Source organism: Solanum tuberosum, unplaced genomic scaffold (assembly GCF_000226075.1).
Source record: "Solanum tuberosum cultivar DM 1-3 516 R44 unplaced genomic scaffold, SolTub_3.0 scf00065, whole genome shotgun sequence".
Classification (NCBI taxonomy): Eukaryota; Viridiplantae; Streptophyta; class Magnoliopsida; order Solanales; family Solanaceae; genus Solanum; species Solanum tuberosum.
The window spans coordinates 2,113,951-2,122,030 of NW_006238992.1; positions in this window are offsets into that span (position 1 = coordinate 2,113,951).

Sequence of the window (8,080 nt, forward strand, 5' to 3'; positions counted from 1 at the left end):
AGGGATTTCAAAGAGGCAAGAGCTTCCTATGAATCCTATATTGGTGATAGAGTTGTTTGATGTATGGGGCATTGATTTTATGGGTCCATTTGTGAGTTCATATGGGATGAAGTATATTCTTGTTGCGGTTGATTATGTATCAAAGTGGGTGGAAGCAGTAGCGCTCTCCAACAATGAAGGTAAAAGTGTCACCGCATTCTTGAAAAAGAATATCTTCTCCAGATTTGGTACACCGAGGGCTATTATTAGCGATGGAGGTTCTCACTTTTGTAATAAGTTGTTCAAGGTACTACTTGAGAAATATGGTGTCCGTCACAATGTAGCCACTCCTTACCATCCGTAGACTAGTGGGCAAGTTGAAGTGTCTAACAGAGAGATCAAACAGATTTTGGCGAAGACTGTGAATGCTAATAGAACGGATTGGTCAAGGAAGCTTGATGATGCTCTATGGGCATATCGCACTGCCTACAAGACCCCCATAGGTTTGTCTCCTTACCAACTTGTATATGGGAAATCTTGTCATTTACCAGTAGAGCTAGAGCATAAGGCTATGTGGGCGATGATGAAACTAAATTTGGATTGGGGTACCGCATCTAATCAAAGAATGAATGACTTGAATATGCTTGATGAGTTTCGCCAAAAAGCTTATGAAAGTTCAGCCTTGTACAAAGAGAAGATGAAGAGGTTTCATGATCAAAGAATTGAAAAGGGAGAATTTGTTGTGGGTGATCTTGTGCTTCTATTCAACTCTAGGTTGCGCTTGTTTCCGGGCAAACTCAAGTCCAAATGGACGGGGCCATTTTTTCTCACAAAAGTGCTCCTCCATGGAGCAGTTGAGCTTGAGAACAGTGAAGGAAAAAGGTTCATGGTAAACGGGCAAAGGATCAGGATCTATCTGGGAAACGCGGAAAGTATGCAAGAAGTTGTTGAGGCCTACTATCTTGATGAAGTCTGAGTAATCAAGAGGCATGCGTCGTGCCGCGACGTTAAAATCAAGCGCTTCTTGGGAGGCAACCCAAGATGTAAAATCTAGCCAACAATAGGTTCTTGTTTTCCATTTAGTAGTTTTCTTTGTTTAATTGCTTCTCTATACTCATTTAGATAGTTGTTTTATTTTTGTTTTAGTGTTGGCTAGACATAGCATAGGGTCCGTGTCTAAAAGGTGTCCAGAAAATGTAAAAAGAAAGGGCTAATGGTTGCTACATGTGCAGGGGCGAAAAGCAGAATCTGCAAAAAAAGGTCTGGAGCAGAGGTCTACGGACCCTATCGACGGTCTGTGGTTTGTTCCACGGAATGGTGTCCGTAGATCCCACGTAAGGTTTCTAAATTATCTAAGTATGGATGTGATCTACGGTCCCCATCTACGGACAGTAGATCGACCCACAGACCGTAGACGGGGTCTTGTGGGTCCAAACCCTAGTTATGCCTGACCCGACCCGGACCCCTCCTAAATAAAATCCCCTCATTTTCAAATCATTCCCACTTCCCTCCATTCACTCCCTAACCGTTTCTAAACCTTCCCACTACTCCAATCACTCCATATTACCATAAAATTCCCCATCAATCACCCTACATCTTTCCCCCATAATTCCAATCATTTCTTTTATTCCACTCACCCCCATATTCCCCAAGAGGTCCAGTATCAGGGTTCAGTACAAAATGGCGAGTTTGTGGTATTGCAAGCGTAGAGTCATCACACAATCACCCCATTGCCATTGCTTGTAAGGTAATAGACTTTCCTTTCACTTTGAATTTCGATTCATTGATTGATTATAGAAAGTTTGGAATTGGGTCTTGACCCTGGGTAGTTAATTAGATGTAAATGCATGCTAAACTAAAAACACCCTTGGGACGATAGATAGTGATTGTGTGTCTTTATAATGTATAAAATTAGTGTAATGTGAGTCTAAATGCAAGTTTCGACTTAGGGTTCCTAGCTTTGTGTGAAATTCCAATTAATTTAGTAATCGAAACCCTTAGAATGACGAACTAGCATAATTTATGAAATGCATGATTAGACTAGGTGATATTATTGAAATTGGTAAAATTGGGGTCAGCATGAAGGATGCCTGAAACCTAGCACAGATCTGATTCACGAGACCCCATCTACGGACCGTAGATCAGGTCCATGAGTCTGTACACCACACAATATACTAAGTGTGGAACCACGAATGTGGACTACGGTACGTAGATCAGTCTACGGATCGTTCTGCACATCTGTGGTTCCCATCATAGTCCAACTTTTTGGGACCACTGATCTACGGAGGTGATCCACGGATCGTAGGTCATCCTACAGACTGTAGATGCCCACCGTAGGTGGCCACTGAAGCCACTGTCTGAAATTTTTTCTGTTTTTCTTTTTTGTTCGCACTTAGTTCTAATATATTTTTGAGTGTGTTATGAGTTTATTTTGGTACTAATTAGACATCCACAGGTACCAAGTGACCTACTCCAAAAGGGGCAAATCAAAATATGTGGCTCCTACTTTTAGGATGATTGATGAAGACATGAATGCTGAAAAGGATCCAGCATATACTCTATCGGCCACGAGGACATCTCCTACTACACCTCAGGCTACCCGGAATACATCCTAGTAGGTAGTCACCGACGTAGTCACTGTCTCCCAGTCTGATGAGGAGAACACACTGATCGGGTCACCGACTGGTTCTGCTTCCGATTCTGAGGCTGGTTCCACTTCCAGCTCAGAGCCCGCCCATGCTTCCAGCTCTATTTCAAGATCCACCACAGGCTCAGGTTCACATGGCCAAGCTGTCTCGTCGAAAGAGGCCACTAATTCGGGAGAAGTCTCGGTGCCACTAAACTATGACCTTGATCCGGTGGTTGAGGAGCCAAATAGATGGTATGTTGAGGGGCAATGGCAAAAACTACAGGGATGCTAGAATGCGGAATGAGAAAGAGAAGATGGCCTGGCTTATTAATGAAGAGAATAGAATCTTCACGAGGAGCTTACACACTATCCTGACATCCACCGGCTTTTTCAGCTTCACAAGTGTGATTGGGTGGCTCGATACCCCGAGACTTATAGCGAGGAGATTGTGCAGGAGTTTTATGCCTCTTATGCTGCCACTCTCCGAGGTTCGATCGACAAGACGTCCAAGCCCACAGCCCAGGACCCTCTCACTTCCACTATGGTCCGAGGTTTTCCAGTGGACATATCACATACCACCATCAACAGATTCCTCTACGGCCCTGGCCCTAATCACACTTGGGCACTCAACAAGGCCAAATTTGACTGCTGATGGGAAATTGTGAGGAGTGGAGCCTTCACGCGTAATGCCGAACAGAGGTAGGTTGTCTTACTGTGGTTGGCCAGGCACATAGCAGCAGATGGAGAGAATGCGGAGTGGGTTAGCTCACCACGTTTAGGTATTCGAAAGGCCACCCTGAATTTGGTGGCCAAGTTTTTTGGTTGCTGGTGCGGGTGTCGCCCACAAAGGTCGACAATACACTTACATGGGATAGAGTTGTAATAGTGGCAGCATTAGTAGCTGGGTTTGAGATCAACTTCGCCCGCATGCTACTGGCAGAGATTCATGAGAGGGCATTCAAGACCTCCACTACTTACCCTTTTCCGTGCCTTATTTTTCAGTTATGCAGGAACTCTAGAGTGCCGATATGGCATTGTGAAAAATTGATATAGGCAACGGGGACCCTAGATATTTTCCTGATTCAAGACGAGGCAAATGTGGCAGCACCTCACAGAGGGCCGCGGATCGATGTGCAATTGGGTACTGATTTAGTAGATGTTGTGGAGCAGATGCAAGGCCATGAGACTACCCATCTAGCCCACACTAATGATGCCTCGGTCTCCTCTTCTTAGGCCACTAGTCAGGCCCCCAGCTCATCTACTGTTATCCCGCCTTCTGGTGCCTCTGTTGTGCCGTTAGCTCGAGTTTAGAAATTGGAGGCACAGATGACCACGCTGCTTCACCATGTGAAGCCATGGATGCAGAAGTCCATTGCAGAGTCTGAGGTTAGGATGGAGAAGAGGATGGAAACCATGGTGGATCAGAAGGTTCAGGTCGTTCATAAGTGTCTGGATGCTTTTGAGTTGAGAGTACTCACACGGCCAGCCCCCGTCACAGATATTTCCTCCTTCCGGACTGAGTTGGACAGTCTCCGGTCCAACATTGATTCCATCCTTGCCACGCCCACATATGAGCCAGAGGCTGCACCCACTACATTGGCTGATGATACCGTACTCGATGCTCTATTCATAGAGGATACAGATGCACAGCTTTAGCCCACCTGTGCTCATGGGAAGAGGACTCACTCCAGCCACAATTTTGACACTACTGAGGAGGCTCGAGCAAAAAAGCGAGAGCGCCAGCAGACTGAATAGGCTCGAAAAGCCTTTATTTTAGATGAGGAGTTGCTCTAGAAAAAGGTTCGTGAGAGTGCGCTTGGGGCTTCGAGTTTTGTGCCCATTGTCGAGGTTTCGACTATTGAGAGGGAGGATGTGAGCACCACTGATGGTGCGGTTGGAGTGATTGTGGGCACTACTGAGGGTGACCCAAGTGTTGTTCTAGCGGGCTCCGGGAAACCGGACCCACCCGATTGTTGATAGTTCGTCGACGCTATGCGCCACAGGTTTGCTTCACCCAATCCATTACTTTTTACTGTTTTTGTGTGCATTGGGGACAATTGCACCTATTTTTTTGGGGGTGGGGTAAATGGATTGTGAGTGATAGGGTGAAGTCTGAGTAACCCAACTCATAATCCTCTCTTGGGGTTTTCCTGTCTGTGATCTTTTCCCCCAAGAGACTGCTTAATTTCTGTTGAACCGGCATGTGTTAGGATTGCATGTGTAGAAGCATGAGAAAGAATGAAGCATGATGGCATAAGCTTTTTGAAAAAAAATTATACCCGTCCAAAATTTGTGATATGTGCTAAAATCTGTAGACTAGAATGAGTTGAATATGTTGGCTCTGAGTATGACATGATAATGAACCAATTTGATGGCATGACTTAAGCTAAAACTGGAACTGGGTAATCTGATAATCTGATAATCTGATAATGAAACTATGTGCCAAGAGTATCTGAGAATAGTTGACCGTTCAAACAGTCTTTGTGCCAATCTAGAACTCACCCGGTTAGTCTTGCTAAGATAATATACTCTAGAGGCTAGGAAATGATCATAGGCCCTTGTTCTGATAAGTCCACAAATTGCCTAAAAAGAATCCAACCAAATGAAATTAATGCTCCATTTGATCCAAATGCTTTGAGCCTAAATTAGATCATTTCTTTCTAAACCCCTAACTCACCTTCCCATAATCTACTATGTGGGCCCCAGCCCCTTGGACATGTGCACCTTGACTTAGGCCAAAAGCCTAAGTTGAGGGTGGCTAATGTAAAAAGTGACATCAATCTTGGCCCTAATCCGACATCGGGTATTGTGCACCTCAACCAATGGAAAATCCATAAGTTGAGGATGGCTATGAAAGAGAAAACCAAAAGAAAATTGGGTATGAAAAGAGTTTGGTGTTGAAAAAGAGAAAAAAAGAGGAGAGGATGTGGCTTTGTGCAAAAGAAAGAAAACAAAAGTGTTGAAAGCTAAAGGAGAGAAGAAAATGCAAGAAAAGGAAGAAAGGGAAAGAAAAGAAAATGGTAGGACGTCAAAAATAGGGCAAAAAGAGGTAGAAAGCCTAATGTAATGTCAAGGATGACAGAAAGTCACTAAAGAGTATCCAAATGTACCACACCTGACCTTGAGCCTACATTACAAGCCAAGAAAGTCCTATAGTGATCCTAAAAACTAGTTTGGAGAGTCTAAGCAGTGAAAATAAGGGCAAGCCTATGGTATTGAGCACTAACTGTACTTGAAGTTACTTCTGAGTGTGAGTGTTGAATGAATCCTTGTACTCAAAATCAAATTAATTGTGTGAAAAAGGGATTTCATTTGAAGTAAGGGTACTATTTACATTGTCGGAAAGTTGGTACCTTGGTGATAGTAAAACAGTGTATGTTGTGTGTTGGTTGGTCGGTCTTTGTCATGTTTGGATCCGCACAAGTTAGCTTGTTGAGTCTGAGAGAATAGATTTGCACTCAAAAAGAGAGTCGGGGTAGAGGGCCATGTGATTGCTTGTGCTTGAATTGCTTGCTTATATACAAGTGTCGTTTAGAGTCTTAATGCATCGCTTGAGGACAAACAACGAATTTAAGTTGAGGGTGTTGATATGCCGTGAGTTTACAGTATTTTTAATACATTTCACTTAAGAGTTGTGTGTGTCTAGGGCCATTTTGTATTAGTACTAATGTGTTTTTATCATGTTTTCAGGGAATAAGTTCGGACGCAAAAGTTGAGAGACATAGCTGAGGAATGTACAGAAAAGCCCATCTATGGATGTGATTCACGGACCGTAGGTCCATTCACGTTTCGTAGATGGACTAGAAAGGCATGGAGGAAGATCAGAGAATTCTTGACCAAGTGTGGAACCACGGTTTAAATTGACATACAGTAGATTGATCTACGGACCGTACTGCTGATCCGTCAAATGATTCAGAGAGGGGTTCCGGTACCTGATTTTGAAGATTCTAAGTATGGAGCTACAGAGGAGGATCCACGGACCATAGATCAATCCACGGTCCGTACTGGTGATCCGTTGTTTGGTTTAGATATTTGAAGATTTTGAAGTTCGAAATTATCCTAAGTCCTGAGTCACGGAAGGGACCTACGGACCTTAGGTCAATCCACGGTCCGTTGGTCAGTATCGTCGATCGAAATCGCGTCCTGAAACATCATTTCCTTATTTCGTTTCCTTTTTAGTTAGGACTTATTTTTCTATATATAGAGCATGTAAACCTCATTTTTGGGGTTAGACTTTATTACTTTTAGTTCTAGTTTTTGGCTTTGGAGATTAACTTGCAATTTTAGCAATTCTTGATTTCCTAAGTTCGTTTTAAAGATTTTGACTTTGAAATTCAAGTTGAGATTCTGGGTTTATTCTTCTCATTACGTAAGTTCATGATTTCTTCATCTATAAATATGAATTGTGTTCTTGCTACTATGAGTAGCTAAATACACAACTAGGGTTGTGGGAACCATGAGCGATTAACAAAGTATGAATAGTAACTAAACAATTCTTGAATAGTATTATTGCATGCATTGATAATTCTTTCATTTAGAATTCTTTTTAACGAGTGCACGCGTTAGATCTCGCCTTGTTGCTACTTGCCGGACCAAGGAGGTAGTTAATAAGAAAAGAATTAGTAACATAGATTTTAGTGTGATACTATCTAATAGTCTAATGTCGATTGGTGCGATGGTGAAAACTAAGCCATACATCGATGTGAATGTCTAATATGAGGTAAAGGTAAGGGTTAGTAAATTATACACACGTAGTGGGACCAAGGTGCGGGGTGAAATTCTCTAGTTACTGGACAAAGGAATTAGAGATACCTAACTTATCACTTTGCATGTAATACACTAGGACAGAATTGCTATTACTAGGATTACCGCGTTATGAGCTTATGGGGAACACGTACACCCTAGTTTCTCTCTCATCTTGATAACAACAAAAGTTTAAATCTTGCTCATTGAATACTTACATAATTTCCTGAATTTGTTTCACAAATCCCCCCTTTTAATTATTTGTTTCGGAAGTACGTTGACTAAACGAATATAATCGAGGGCTAAAGTTAAGTCTAAACCATATTCCTCATGATATCGACCTCAACCTACAAGTTGGGTTCTTTACTTGATAACGATTGCTTATACTTCTTTAGGGAGGTGTAATTTGAGCGTATCAAGGTGAAAGGCTATTCTCATTATTTAATCTATGAACTTTCCAATGAATGAATGTTGGAATGGGATGGATGCTCATCCGAGAGTTGAGGCGGAGTATCTAGTAACAAATTCTATATCCCGTTTTAGTGAATGATGGGTTTGGGATGGATGCTCATCCGGGAGTTGAGGCGCGGTATCTAGTATCAATCCCTTATCCTATAATGAACTAATGTAATGAATGTAAAGTACTCCGTGGGGAATAATGCCTAGCACCGACTGGATATGAAATGGAGTGGATGTTTATCCATGAGTTGAGGAGAGGTATCTAGTAGC